The sequence below is a fragment of the Bactrocera tryoni genome, chromosome 4 (assembly GCF_016617805.1).
Source record: "Bactrocera tryoni isolate S06 chromosome 4, CSIRO_BtryS06_freeze2, whole genome shotgun sequence".
NCBI lineage: Eukaryota > Metazoa > Arthropoda > Insecta > Diptera > Tephritidae > Bactrocera > Bactrocera tryoni.
Genome location: NC_052502.1, coordinates 20,745,531 through 20,762,303, shown reverse-complemented (window position 1 = coordinate 20,762,303; position 16,773 = coordinate 20,745,531). Strand labels below are relative to the sequence as shown.

At 32.5% G+C, this 16,773-nt stretch overlaps 1 long non-coding RNA gene across 3 annotated transcripts in view; it reads right to left on the bottom strand.

Moving 5' to 3' along the window:
• Positions 1 to 8,567, bottom strand: part of LOC120773916 — a 142,580-nt gene extending 134,013 nt beyond the window's left edge. For all 3 annotated transcript variants that reach the window (XR_005705202.1, XR_005705201.1, XR_005705200.1), the window contains exon 1: positions 8,105 to 8,567. This is a non-coding gene — a long non-coding RNA (uncharacterized LOC120773916). The remainder of the gene's footprint in view (positions 1 to 8,104) is intronic.
• Positions 8,568 to 16,773: the final 8,206 nt, after the last annotated feature.

Below are 16,773 nucleotides of genomic sequence, written 5' to 3'. Positions count from 1 at the left end.
TGTATTTGTGCGTCAACGCTTTCTCATAAAGGCGCATCCTTTTGTACTATATACATAGTTGCATGCAAACATCATGTGTGTATGTAACAGATAAACTCATGTCTTTTGACTGCTTCACTTGCTCTAATAAAATTGTGTGTGAACTTCTGCGAAATTGATTTTCTAATGCAAGTTTATCTCACATTTAGGTATTATCTTTCATTGCCACATTTCGTGGGGAATATTTTAACAGGTACAAGTGTATAAATATGTGAGCTGCAGTAAATAAGTGAGATTATTAATTTAATTTCTCCCCTCTTTCTTCCCAAATTGCCACTTAAATACCTAAGTGCTAGTAACTTTAATTTATGGTGTCCCTAAAAAAACAAGATTCAAAATGTAGACCAACAGTTTCCACGTAGCTCGTGAGCCAAAGTCTTTTTATAGGTGGTTTTTATGATAATAGGGTTTAGGTGCATGACTCGTGTATAGCTCTACAAAAGATAACATAAAAACAATGCTCTGTAAAAGAAAGGGAACGGATGAAAAAGTATCGGCGAAAGAGAATAAAGCAGCGAAATGCGTCAGCTTCTTAAAATTTTTATTGAGATTCCAACAAATTGACCTTATTCAATTTTTTTATACTCAAGCAGTACAATGCAGCTTTGCTGACACACAACACAATAGTGCATCCTCTCCGCCAACCGGTGCGTATAGGGAACTACAGAAAAAGCAAGAATATACTCAAATCATGAAATAAGTGGCATAAGTAAGATAATGGAAAGAAATAGCGTTTGAGTTCCTAAACTCAAAATTCAAAAAATAAATTTATAAGTTGATGATAACTCTCTATAACATTAACAGAAAAATTGAAACAGCTTATAAAATAATGTATGCATAACCACGAAGATATTTGCTAGAATGTGTCTCTCAGAGTCAAAAATGTTTGCGCGAAGTGAGAATTAATAAAAGAAATGGGAAATGGTATGAAAATTGACAGATATATGTGAAAACTTCTTACTTAAAAAAACGTTTAAGCTTTCTAGATCATATCAAAAGGATTATTTGACTTTGAGTAACATCTGCGGTACTTTGCCTTGAAAATGCTGGAGCTTGAAAAAATGCGAATGATATATATTTAAAAATATATAAGCATACTTAAATAGAAGTTTCAATTATTCATGAATTTTCGCAGAAATATTAATGAAATGTACTATGTCCCAGTAAGCAAAACAAATGGGTCTGGTAGTGAACGAGGGCAAGACGAAATATCTCCTGTCATCAAACAAACAGTCTTCGCACTCGCGACTTGGCTCTCACGTCACTGTTGACAGTCATAACTTTGAGGTCGTAGATAATTTCGTCTATCTTGGAACCAGCGTAAACACCACCAACAATGTCAGCCTGGAAATCCTACGCAGGATAACTCTTGCCAACAGGTGCTACTTCGGACTGAGTAGGCAATTGAGAAGCAAAGTCCTCTCCCGACAAACAAAAACCAAACTCTACAAGTCACTCATAATTCCCGTCCTGCTATATGGTGCAGAGGCTTGGGCGATGACAGCAACCGATGAGTCGACGTTACGAGTTTTCGAGAGAAAAATTCTGCGAAAGATTTATGGTCCTTTGCGCATTGGCCACAGCGAATATCGCATTCGATGGAAAGATGAGCTGTACGAGATATATGACGACATTGACATAGTTCAGCGAATTAAAACACAGCGGCTACGCTGGCTAGGTCATGTTGTCCGGATGGATGAAAACACTCCAGCTCTGAAAGTATTCGACGCTGTACCCGCCGGGGGAAGCAGAGGAAGAGGAAGACCTCCACTCCGTTGGAAGGACCAAGTGGAGAAAGACCTGACTACGCTTGGAATATCCAACTGGCGCCACGTAGCGAAAAGCAGAAACGACTGGCGCGCTGTTGTTAACTCGGTTATAATCGCGTAAGCGGTGTCTACGCCAATTAAGAATAAGAAAAATATGCTCCAGTAGTTCACAGAAAAATCGTAGAAAAATGAACTCTTCGGCGAAAAAAAATAAAGCATAAATGCTTGATCATAAAAAATCTTTGTCAAATACATTATATTAAATCACATTCTCCCTAAAAAGCCATATTGATTTTTCCTATAGTTTTTATACCCTGCACAGGGTATATTAAGTTTGCCACGCAGTTTATAACACCCAGAAGAAAGCGTCGGAGACCCTATAAAGTGTATATATAAATGATCAGTATGTTGAGCAAAGTCAATTTAGCCACCGACCATCTGTCCGTTTATCTGTCGTTCCGTCTGTCTGCATATATACGAACTAGTTCCTCAGTTTTTAAGATAAGTTTTGAAATTTTGCAAACGTCATTTTCGCTTCAAGAAGCTGCTCATTTGTCGGAACTGCCGATATCGAACCACTATAAGATATAGCTGCCATATAAACTGAACGATCGGAATCAAGTTCTTGTATGGAAAACTTTCATATTTGACAATGTACTTATCTTCACAAAATTTTGTATGATTTATTGTTCATAGAAATAATATAATATCGAAAGAAATTGTTCAGATCGGATTACTATAGCTTATAGCTTCCATACAAATTGAACACATAGTTACTAAAAGAAATGCACCTGTGAAGGGTATATTAGCTTCTCTCAAGTTGACACTTTTAATGAAATTATAAACTTTTATTCTGTGATTTTTTGTTGAAAATAAAAGTGCACATGAATTTTGTCGCTTCACTTAAATTTCCCCTATCTCTCTGGTAATGGTATGTACAAAGTTTTAAAATTGAAATAAAAATTGTTTGAACTCAATTCATAACAGTACAAATAATCTTACATGCCCCAAACCATAATTCTATTACATAACTATGTGTAAATGCATTTGAAAATTGAATGAGCTTAGCATAAAATGGCATGATAAAATTGTGCAAAATTTCTAAAACATATTTCAACGTGTTCGGCAGTCACTATTTAAATGCTAGATATATGTATTTATATTCGTGAAGTAATGTATGTACATACATACATATCTAGTGTTGCACTAAGTATATTTGACAAGCAAATGAAGTGCTACGGATGCGCTATTACTAATATATGTGAGTATTAATATAGCAGATAATATCGAGCTGTTTCTGTTTTACACGTTTAAGCTTTGGTTTGAACAGAAAATCTACGTTATTGTACTTTTTATAATGCTCTATCCATTTTCCTAAGAGAAAAAATGCACTTTTTAAACTCATATAAGCAGATCGTGAAGTAAAAGGCCTTATTAACTTAAAATGATTCTAGGTTTTGGGATCTAGTTCATTTATAACTAAACGTATATAGTTAAGTATAAAGTGTTTGTTTTACCATACAGAGAATTTGTTAAACTATAACCTTTCATAACCCCCTTAAAGTTACCCACGTTTCGAGTTTTTGCTTTATTATTTTTCCCACATTATTCTATAAATAAGTTAAAGGCTTTTAGTGCTTTTATTGCTCTGTGTTGTCGTCGACCAAAAAAGTTACCTGCATGTACTCAAAATGTAAATAAATGATTATCGCTTGAAAATTTCATTTAAAAGTAACTTTACACTACATTGCTCATGTAATCAACTGGAAGCGACAGAGTTCATATATCACGCTGTTTGCTCAGTGATTGCATTAAGTAATTATTTAGTTATTTAATTATGATATCAAATGAACTCCTTTCCACAAGAGCCAGCGTCATTTTTATACTCTCGCAACAATGTTGCTAACGAGAGTATTATAGTTTTGTTCACATAACGGTTGTTTGTAAGTCCTAAAACTAAAAGAGTCAGATATAGGGTTACATATACCAAAGTGATCAGGGCGACGAGTAGAGTCGAAATCCGGATGTCTGTCTGTCCGTCCGTCCGTCTGTCCGTCCGTCTGTCCGCCCGAGCAAGCTGTAACTTGAGTAAAAATTGAGATATCATGATGAAACTTGGTACACGTATTCCTTGGCTCCATAAGAAGGTTAAGTTCGAAGATGGGCAAAATCGGTCTACTGCCACGCCCACAAAATGGCGGAAACCGAAAACCTATAAAGTGTCATAACTAAGCCATAAATAAAGATATTAAAGTGAACTTTGGCACAAAGGATCGCATTAGGAAGGAGCATATTTGGAAGTAATTTTTTTGGAAAAGTGGGCGTGGCCCCGCCCCGTACTAAGTTTTTTATACATATCTCAGAAACTACTATAGCTATGTCAACCAAACTCTATAAAGTCGTTTCCTTCAGGCATTTCTATATACAGTTTAAAAATGGAAGAAATCGGATAATAACCACGCCCACCTCCCTTACAAAGGTTATGTTGAAAATCACTAAAAGTGCGTTAGCCGACTAACAAAAAACGTCAGAAACACTAAATTTTACGGAGGAAATTGCAGAAAGAAGCTGCACCCAGGCTTTTTTTAAAAATTGAAAATGGGCGTGGCCTCGCCCACTTATGGACCAAAAACCATATCTCAGGAACTACTAAACCGATTTCAATGAAATTCGGTACATAATATTTTCTTAACACCCTGATGACATGTACGAAATATAGGTGAAATCGGTTCACAACCACGCCTTCTTCCAATCTAACGCTGTTTTGAATTCCATCTGTTGCCTTCTCTGTATAATATATAGTACATTAGGAACCAATGATGACAGCGGAATAAAACTTTACAAAAATACGGTATTTGAAAAATATGTAAATGACGTATAATGAAATCTCGATTATCACTTTACCATGCGAGAGTATAAAATGTTCGGTGACACCCGAACTTAGTCCTTCCTTACTTGTTTAAGTTTTAAATAGATATTAATTTACTAATTAATTATTAAATCAAAAGGCAGTATACTTTAGTATTCCATTAATGAAAAGTTTTTTAATGTATTCATAATCATATTTTATAATGTACTTATATTATTTTATTCCGAATGCTTCGTCTTCATAGCCATTAGTTTTATTATACCGAACAAAAGAAATTACGTATACGCACTGTACATATAGTGGACAGTATTCGCATTTACATACATATATATATACATGGGTGTGCTAAATGTGTACTAAAATGTATGTATGTACATTGTACGCACATATTTTCTTGCTATAAAATAAAATAAATCCTCTAAAGTCATAACTTTGTGTAACTGTATACGAGTACAAAGATGTATATATGTACTTGTACATATATACGAAAAGAAAATTTCTCGCTTAAATTTACAAACATAATTTAAAATTCGTAGCCAGCTGATGTACATACGTACGTAGGTTACGTATACGCCATGGCTAACCAATATGATGATCGTTATAAATAATTGCTCGTTTCTTTACTACACTTTCTTTCTCTGGATAAGTGATACATTTAAATGAAAATTTGTTTGAAAAGAAATTATATTATACATACATATATATCTACATATATATACTGGTTCAAGTGGGCACTACAGGAGGTAGTAATAATTATCGGAAATGAAACTTGTCGCAGTTCGGAGGAAACGTTTATGAACTTTAATTTAGTGAAAAATTGCGGGGTCATACGTAATATCTTTTCACCGGAGAAAAGTTGTTTGTTTTTTCTTGTTAAAAACCTTCTCTATTATTTGTGAGTAAAAAATACGGGTTTCTTTTTCAGACGCTGTATGCAATTTTTTCTCATAAACTCTGTTTTATGAATGATTTTTGCAGACATTTAAGACTTGGCGTTGAAGAAAATTGAAATAAGAATTGCAAATATACAAATTGAAGATTCGTGAAAAGCACAATGGATACTTGATATTGAAAAATGAAACAAGAGACTATTTTCTGGATATTAAGAATCTAATGTATGAGTTTTTAATTGTAATATTAAAAGCACAAAACCTTCTTTAACAAAGAATTGAGTTTTCAAAAATTAAATTCCATTATAAAGTTAAGTACAACAAGCTAAAATTAAATAAATATATCTGACTACATTGCTTGGATAATATCAAAAATCTAAAACACATTCTTTATATGCATTTTAGTTGTTCGATTCATATTTTTCGGGCATTTAACTATTATTTTCCGTTATCGAATATTTTTTCATTTCTTTGCTCCATTCTAACATGCCCCACTGTACATGTAGAGGAAGACCTTGTGTAGCGTAGATACAATTAAATTTATTAGAATTAATTTGCATGCGCTCACTGGTCAGCTTTCCTTTAAAAGCGCGTGCACATTCATATATGTAGAATACACAGCATAATATTGAGTATGTTCAGTCATCTTAAAATACTATTATTTAAAAGAAAAACTTTAAGGAAATATATTTAAGTGTTTATTTTACTCACACCATTTAAAATCGCTCTCAAAGTCAGTCGAAACGCCATGACTCCAAAATACTATAAGACGTACAATTTTATACACGAGATGGAATAAAAGGGTTCACAAGAAGCTAAATGCAACCACGTCTACTTCCCATGTGATCCAATTTTAAATTCTGTCTGATTCATCTCTTTTATATGTTTAAATCAATAAGCAATTAATGAATCGAATATTTGGATTTTAGTACTTATGCAATAGTTGTAGTTCACATTTTACTGCAAATAGCGGTCAATGTGTGAGATATATAATCGAATTTCAGTGCTAATCTTTCCCTGACAAAGTTATGTATCTGTGTACAATGAGTTTTATTGGGTCAATACTTCACTTAGCTCCCATATACCCAATATGACGATTTTGATACTATCAGGTGGCATTATACCGCATAAATCGGACAAGCTGTGAGATAACTCAGTGAAAATGAGAGAACGTGTTTTACTCAGAACAGTATATCTTTGTGCCTAAAATTGATAAAATTGGACGAAAACATTCCATAGCGCCACATAATACAAGGTGCGTTCCAAAGTAAACACTCCCTGTTGGCGCCATCTATTTTTGTCGACTAGTGCGTTAGAATCTCGATTGTTCAGTGAGAATTTCATGACATATTATTGATTGGAAGTGAAATGAAATGGAATTGGAAGAGCCAATATTAAATTTTGTTTTAAAATTGGTAAAACTTTTGCCGAAACGTTTCAATTGATGAAACAACTTAATGATGATTGCCTATCCCGTATCAGAGTGCACGAGTGGTTTCAACATCTTGAAAGTGGTCGTGAGGACATAACTGACCTCCGTGAATCCGTGATCACCAGAAATTCCATCGAAACTGTGCGTGAAATCATCAAAAATCAGCCGAACTTATCATTGAAATTCATGAATATGGAATTGAACATCTCCAAAACATCGATTTATTGCATTTTGACCTAACATTTGGGCTTACGAAAGGTGTTTGCACGGTTTTTTCCGCTCAAATTGACCAAAAATCCAACGTTTGATTCGACGCTTGTGAACGATTATTTGACCAAAAATCACATTTCAACCATTAACCACTCATCGTATTCACCTGATATGGCACCGTGCTACTTCTCCCTTTTCATAAAAATGCATTTGTCCATGAAAGGAAAGCGTTATGCAGACGTAGCGGCCATTCAAAAGGCTTGCACCGGCATACTGGCGGCCATACCGGCCAACGAGCTAAAACACTCGTTCGCATACGTTCTTAGTTCTTCCTTACTTGTATAATATACTTTTAATATTCCTTTCGTTTTATAGTCTCTTCTATGTTTTTGCGATCTTCTTCTCATAGCAGCTTCTTCACTCACTAAATCACTTCACTTAATTTAACTACAAGGACAATTCATTAATAGTTGCAAAGTGGCGTAAGAGCCATTGAGTCAAGTCGTTTAATATAATGTGACTTTTTATCAGAGCTTTTTATTTAAATTTAAGCTTGAATGAGCGAGTCTTATGAAAAGAATTTGCATGCGTAATGATAGCACACTTTTGTGGGCCAAAATATTTAAGTGTTGATTAAAGTTTAAACATTAATAAAAATAATAGTTATTTTTGAAAAATTTTCATAAATATTTGGTTTCGAAAAATTTTTTCAATAAAAATGTTCTCTTAATATTTTTATTCACATATCATATTAAGAAAATAAAAGTAAAGTAAAAAGAAAAAAGTCTTCAAGTGAGTTGTAAACAGTTAGCTGAAAGCTTAAACCTTTTTCTTTATCTAGAGTTGGATATATTTTTGTTTGGTATTAACTTTTTTATAAAACAGACGCCATTACCTAAAAACTGTTACGCCTTCACTGCCGCAGAAAATTAAAAGCAGTTGCTAAGTTAGAGTTGAACTAGCACACACTTTTTCATTTTTAATAAATTGAATTTGATTTTTAAAATATTTAAGCATTTAATTTTTCTTAATCCACTATATCAATTTTAGCCTTCACTAAATTAACTCAATTTATATATAATATATATTCATATATACACATTCACTTCAACAAATTTTGAATTTTCATTTATTTTTTACAATTCAAGAAAATATTTCAACTTGAAATAAAATTTTTTGCATTTCATTTATTGGGCTTTCAGAATATTTCTTTTCACATTATCCAACACGCACGCCGTGAATTGTCGGGTAATTGTAATTCGTTTTTTTTTTACTGTAAATAGTAATCATTTCAGCGAGTTTTTAAATTACGTGATACAAATTTTACCGGTAACTAGTCGTTGCACATCCGCTTAGTGAGACAAACGAAAATAAACTAAATAATGTAACAAAGACACAATTAAGCTACGAACTACGCGTGTTAAAGAGTCCTTTTGGGACGCGCATTAATTCCACATTTTCTTTAGGACAAAGAGCGTTTGAGTAACAATTACAAAGAGAAAATCTACACTCAGAAGTGTGGAATATGTCGAAGAGATTATATGTAACATTGGCTTTACAAAGAGATTGGTGTGAGCGTGGAACGAGATGAATAGATTCTACTCAAAATTTGCTTAAAAAAGAGATTGGTGAATACATTTTATTTATATTTCGCATATTCTGAGTTTTAACTTAAAAAAGAGAAATTATATAAATGAGGCAAAGGTACAAGGATTTGTTGTATTTAAAGTGTACATACATATAACATTTTGTAAAGCGTTATCAGCAAGTAGTAGGTCACATTAAATATTTTCATTTCTTTGTTAAAAATAAGAAAATCTTTGTACTAATTTATTATTGACAAAATTTACGAGCCCTTTTAACTGCACATCTAATCCAAATACTTTTGCAACAATAAAATTTATTGCAATATTTTCTATATTTTATTTAAATGATGGGCGCTGTTCAACTAATTTAGTCTCAAAATTCTTAAGCTAATAATTTTAACTGCCCTTCAAGACTGCTTTCAAAAGCAATTTTTGTTAAGGTTAGTGTCCAATAAATCAGTTATTCTCACAGGTCTGAAAACAGTAAAGACTATGAACACTAAAACATATGGTTTATCGTAAGCCATAGAGCTGTATTTTTTTTTAATGTGCTTTTTGATTTGGTGTTATATTATACAGCATAACTACTTATTTGGCGATTTTTTTGTTTTGTCACTTATTTGTACACTTTACCATAAAAATATTTCCGGAAATTAATTTTATTTGTTGCCCACAATATAAGTTTTTCAGAGAAGAAGCTGAAATTAGTATTTAAACGTGCATAGTACATTGTTTATAAACATGTTGTCCGTAGGAAACACTAGACAACATCCAAAAACTGTGTAACAACCACATGTTGCATGTTAATTTTTGCTATAATGTTATACTTACATACGTGTTAGTAAACCTGAGGCTCTTTACTGAAGAGCTTATGCGCATTTCCCAACCTTATCACAACTTTTATGAATGAAATAACTGGTATGTATCTGTTGAGGGCTGAGTTTTACACAAATAGAAGCTTGCTTTAATCAGTTGAGTTTCAATGTTTTCTGATTCACTATACACGTACTTCATACAGTGTCATTATACAGATTACTTCGATATATCATTGCAGTTAGTCTTTTCTTCAAAAATTTGACAAATACATACATACAGATGCGTGTAACTATTTGACAACGACTTGCCCCTAGAAACTAAATGAGCATTTCTGTAAAATTTGTAAGGCCAAAAATTAAAATTTATTTTAAATTCTCTTCTATGAAAGTATGGCCATTTGAATCAGTTGAGGTCTTTTATGCAATAGTGGTTAAAAGGGTCGTGCATATAATTAGCAAACGATTTCTTACAAAAAAGTTGTGCTTAGGTAATGAAATTTTTATATTTCAATTGAAATAGGTTAATTTTAAGGAACTAAATAATTTTAGTGAATAAAAAGTGGGTAAGCGCAAGTTTTGTGATGAGGTCACTAGAGCTGTTATCGTACAGATGCAGGACGGGATATGAAATCTTACGGAGACATTGCAAAGAAGCTAAATTTCTCCAAATGGATGACTTTTCATGTAGTTAGGTATTTCAACAAGTTTTCAGATGCACCACCTGTAGATACCGTAAGAAGACGATTACGCGAGACAGAATTCTCTAGAAGAGTTTCAAGGAAGAAGCCATTACTCTCTGAACGCAATCGAAGCAGCCGCTTAGAGTTTGCAAAGAAATACCGACATTGGACAGCAGAAGAGTGGAAAAGAATATAACTTTCAGATAAAAGCAACATAAATAGGGTTTCTTCTTCATGCAAACTAAATCATAATTAAACGAGACCTTTCCATATTTATAGTTTAATATAAAATGAAACCTTAATTCTACTTTGTTTGCTGTAAAGAAACTCGAGGTTGCTTAATATGTCAATAAAAGCTGCAAACTAAGTTACTTCTATTGTTCCACTTTATACTAAAAACATATATTTGTGAATAGTGTCGTATTAGCAGCAAATATCTCAAGAAAGAGCGATGCAAGGGCACAGTACATTAATGATTGATGTTTATTTTTATACCCTGAACAGAGTATATTAAGTTTGTTACGAAGTTTGTAACACCCAGAAGGAATATATAAATGATCAGTATGTTGAAATGAGTCGGTTTAGCCATGTCCGTCTGTATGTCCGTCCGTCCTTGTGTCTGCATATATACGAACTAGTCCCTCAGTTTTTGAGATATCTTTTTGAAATTCTGCTAACGTCATTTTCTCTTCAAGAAGCTACTCATTTGTCAGAACTGCCGATATCGGACCACTATAATATATAGCTGCCATACAAACTGAACGATCGGAATCAAGTTCTTGTATGAAAAACTTTCACATTTGACGTAGTATTTTTACAAAATTTTACATGGATTACTGCTTGAGCTAACAATATAATCTCCGAAAAATTATTCAGATCGGATTTTTAGCACTGGACACATAGTTACTAAAAAAAATGCAACTGTGGAGGGCATATTAGCTTCGGTGCAGCCGAAGTTAACGTTTTTTCTTGTTTGCAATTTATTTTATTTCTAAGAGATTAGGGGATAATAAATCTTTATTCTACAGTATATGCTCAACAAACTTTTCCATAAAATTTGAACACTTTGATGCCCGTGCTCTTAATTTGATTACTCGGATATTAAATATTAATTAAAAACCCATTATCAATTCCACCAGAATTTTTCACACATTCTCATTTAAAGTTTGTTTGTTTAGGGTTTATTTATAATTACCTGTGTTCAAAACTTTTCTGCAAATATTTAGGAATAATTTCTATCGCAGATAGAATTGGTTTTGCACCTCGTGACCGTGATTAGTCCAGTAAATTCTCTGTGATTTAATCTTTGAAAACGAACAATTTGTTGCATTTCCAGGTTAAATTTTAGGTAGGCCTATTGCTGAATTAGTGTAAACTTTTTTTTGCACCAGAAACACTAATATATATAATTAATAAATTAAAGGAAAATTGTAAGACAAAGCCTATATATTAACTGATATTACACAAACAAACATTAATGTATTTTATACACTGCGTATACGTGACCAACGTATAACCGGTAAACAAATCAGCTTGAAGATAATTATCCTTTAGACTCATTTATCCTACTAGAACATAGGAAAAAGTCAGCAATTGAGCAGCCTTCTTTGTTTTCGGAACATTCTTGGTTGCACATACATTCTTCATTTTCCTCCTTGGCAAGGATTTGCCTTTGTAACATTTTTCTGTTATCAAATTACCAAGCAAAACTATTCTTACGCCCACAAATTGGCTCACATTTATTCCTTTGTAAAACAATGACCTTTTCCCATAATTCTCATTGTGCCTTTTTTATTCACTTGTCTGTTAGTGGTGTGGCATGCGACAGCTAGTAGTAGTGCTTAGTAGCAGCACTATGTTGCGAAATTATAGAAATAGAGATGGTCTAAGTGAAAGCGAAATAAAAATGGCAGATGTCAATTGCATTGAACAGTAATGTTGCTTGATCCATGAAGGCTATCAGTACATTAAGATAACAAATCTTCCAAACGATATTTTGGTGGAAATGTTAACGATTTGGCAGGCCTTCAGAATTTTAATATTATTACATGATCGCTAGCAATATACAAGAAGCTTTTTTCGAATATTATCACCAATAAATTTCCTAGTCCGAAGAAGTTAAATATTGCTGAAAGCTTGATCCACATACAAAGCAAGATAATGACTTGAAGATAACTATAATATATCGCTCTTTGTAGCAACATAAAATATAATTGTCAACACAAATGGCGGTCAAGTTCAGCGTAGTTATTAACTGTTTGTTTGGCTTTGAAATGCAGTGCGTGGAAATTTTCTCCACAGTCTGCTGTTGCAGTGTTTTATGCTTGATATTGGTGTGCGTACAAACATTGAATATATGGAAATATATGTACATATGTATATACAAACCATGGTCACGATGTGCGTTATGCAACAACTTGTTGCCTTCATCTATGCGAGTTCATTTTCCCAGCTGAATAATTTGACGGATATAAATGACTTTCTACTCAAAAGTCCTGAGCAACTTTTCATGTCAAATTAAACTCTTCACTACTTACCATAGCACAAGGCAAGTTGTGATGGACAATCTCCCGCAGTTTTAAGCTGGAAAAAATATCCACAGAGGCATTATAAGCAAAAAGTGGAATAAAAAAATATTTTAAAGTGGAATTGTTTTGCATTTCGTCGCATTAACTTTTGTACCCATGGGAGACAATTACGTTAATGGTGGGAAAAGATAACTGCAAAAAGGGTGCGTGCTAAAAAAACTTTTAAGTTGAATTTGCCAGTTTATTTTTTTACATTTTAATTTTTTTTTCTTACATTTTTGCTTTATTTCTATTTGTGAGAGTCTATTCAATGCCACTAAAGGATTTTTATATAAAAATGCAATTTTTTATTAATTTCATTTTCGGACTGTCATACTTTTTCTTAACAAATTATCTTACAACTGTTCCAAATTAATTACAGACGATTGCCTTTTTGCCTTTTCGCAGATTAACAAGCATCTTTTGAGTTTTTGGCATGTTTTTCAGTGACACTTCTTTTATATGCAGCCCTTCCTTTTACGTATTAATTTTCCTTGCATGTGGGTTGGTAATTAACCATAATTAGTAGCCTGGCCTAGTAAAACCAAGGTTGTGTAAAACAAAAGTGGAAGCATTTTTTAACTACTTGCAATTAAATTCCTAACAGCAGAAAATAGTTTACATTCTAGTAATGTTGTAAGGCTTCTTCTATGCAGCTCTTCCATTATAAAAATATTCTATTATTACAATTTTTTAAATCAATTTTGTTGTAAACTACATGCTTATAAATATTTTTTGTTTTAATATCTTCAATATCTAGTTGTATCAACCTAAGAGCCAATAGTTGTATGTTTGTCGACATCAATTTATTCAATAATTGCATTTTTTGTTTTTTTTTTTCTTGATTTGATCATTGTTCAGCCCAGCTTACTTGATGTTTTCAACTCAGCAATTCATGTTCTCTATCATTTTTTTCAGTTTGAAACGGTGAAATCGAAAATGCTAGAGAGTGCTCCTTTCATTTTTAAATCTGTGTCAAACAAATTGAGAAGACTATTTCTTTTGTGATCCACAAAAGTACATGGTAAGACCTGAGTATCTTTGTTGAAGAGCTCATGCGCAATTCCTAACACTTTAAAATTTTTCATAAAAGAAATAACAGGTGTTTTTGAAGAACCCTGTTTATCTGTACCAATAGAAGCTGGGTTCCATCAGCTGATAGTCAATTTCACCTAATTGCCTATGTACTTGTATGTGCGTTATGCAGATTGGTTATATAGATGAATTAGAGATTTCATTAACGCTTTTTTTAAGAACATAATATATGCGTTGTTCAAATTATTTTTCTTCATATATGAAGTAAAAGGGCATATATATATGTGGTATGCAACCTAAAGCTGAAGTTTAAAAAAAAATACGTTTTTTTTAATTAAATTGAGATTTTACTTTTTTGTGCAGCTTTAATATGTAAATTCGATATGCGTAAAATAGACTTCTCTCATGTCATAGATGGAGATGTATTAAGTTTTACGTTAAATTTATTTCAAGAAATTTTAAGCAATATACTTGGAAACATAACATATATTTATAAAATTATATCAGACTTAACTTCATTAGTTTTCAAAAAATTTCAGTTCCTTTCTTTTTTAACAAGAGGCGAAAAAACAAGAAAAAACGGCTGCACCGAAGCTTATATATCCTCCACAGGTGTATTTCTTGTAGTAACTATGTGTCCACTTTATATGGAAGCTACATACTATAGTAATCCGATCTGAACAATTTTTTGGGAGATTACAGTGTTGCCTTAGAAAATAATCTATACCACATTTCGTGAATACATCTTGTCAAATGTGAAAATTTTCGATACAAGAACTTGATTCCGACAAATAAGGAGCTCCTTGAAGAGAAAATGACGTTTACAAAATTTCAGAACGATGTATTGAAAACTGAAGGACTAGTTCGTATATATACAGACAGACAGACGGACGGACAGACAGACAGACGGACATGACTAAATCGACTCAGCTCAACATACAGAATATTTATATATATTTTTTTTAGGGTCTCCGACGCTTCCTTTTGGGTGTTACAAACTTTGTGACAAACTTAATATACCCAGTTCAGGGTATAAATATATCACGCAAGTAATTACGGAGACTATATGAATATATACTTTATGAAAACTAAATCCTAAATAAACGGGACTTTTCCATGTTTACAGTATAATATAAAATAATATATTAATTATTTTTTCTTTGCTCTAATAAAATGCCAGGTTGCTTAATAAGTCATTAAAAGTTGCAAACTAATGCATAACTATTATCCCACTTTATATTGAAATTTATCATTGAAAACAAATGTTTGTAAATTGTGTCAGGAACATGTCTCTAAAGGAGCAAACGCTACAGTGTATTAAGGTTTTTTTTTTAATTTATTTTATTTCTATGCGATTATGGGATATTCAATTCATACATTCTACAATTTTTGCCCAATAAAGTTTTCCATAAAACTTCAACATATTGGTGCTCGTGCTCTTAATGTAATTAATTGGATATCAAATATTAATTAAACCCATTATTAATGTTCCGTCAAGTTCGACACACACTCTCATCTAAAGTTTGTTTATTTAGGACTCATTTCTAAACACATGTGCCCAAACTTTTTGCACAGGCCAAGTAGAAATATTTTTTACTTTTTTGTAAAAAAGTCCTATTTTTATCATTCGTTTTAGGATTAATTTCTATCGAGGACAGAATTGGGTTTGAAGCTGGTAACCGTGATTAGTCCAGTAAACTGTAACTGTACTAAATTCTCAATGATGTAGTATTTGATAAAAGTTGAACATCTTGCAAAGCTCAGTTTTGAAGAGCTGAAAGCCGGATTGTTGTTAATTTATTATGCACTAGCAATAGATATTGTAAGTATTATTTATAAATTAGGCGAAATATGTACCACTAAACTGAATATTCCAATTGACATTAAAAAAATAAGCTTTAAGTTTCTTATAGGCTGCGACACTGCGTATACGTAACCAACATATAATCGGTATATGAAAGCAAATAAGTGATAATTAGCTTTTAAACTCATTTAGTACATTAGAATGGAGAAACAATTCAGCATTTGAACAGCCTTTTTTGTTTTCGGCCTACATTCTTACATGCATATACATATTTATATAGTACATTCTTCATTTTCACTGCATTCTAATCGAACTCTTTAGCAAGGATTTGCCTTCGTAACATTTTTCTGTTATCAAATTATTCAGCAAAACTATCCTTTTGCCAACAAAGTGACACACATTTATTCCATTCTGTAAAAGCTAACAGTAACTTGCTGTAGTTGTAAAACAATGAACTGATAGTTCTCATTGTGCCCTTTTTTATTCAATTTACTTGTCTGTTAGTAATGTGGCATTGGAAAACTAGTAGTGCACTTAGTAGCGGAATTTTATATAAAGACATGGCCTGAGTGAATGTGAAGTAAAGAGGAATAATGCAAAGTCTTTTGAACTGTAATGCCATCGCGCAATTTGCAATACTCATTGATGAACCGTAAAAGGACGTGCTATTTTAGTAAATTTTATCGGTAGTGCAGTACTGTTTTAAAGATTTTTGTTAGTTGCTGTAAAAGTAAATATGATATAATATTTTATTTTGCTAAAATCTATAAAGAAGTTTCTAAGCATTTCACCGGGTTGAAGAAGAAGTTAAGTGCATTATTAACCAATGAATCGCTGGAAGCTTGATCCACATACAAAACAAGACAATGACTTGTGGGTAACTGAAATATACCTCTTTTCGTGGGGAACTGGCGGCCAAGTTGATTCTGGTCATTGATTATTTGTTTGACTTAAAATACTATACACGCAAGTTTTCTCTACAGTCTACTGTTGCAGATATATAGTAGTATGAAAATATAAATAAAATGTAAAAGCATACTAATAAATATATTAAGGAATGTACGTACTCGAATAGTT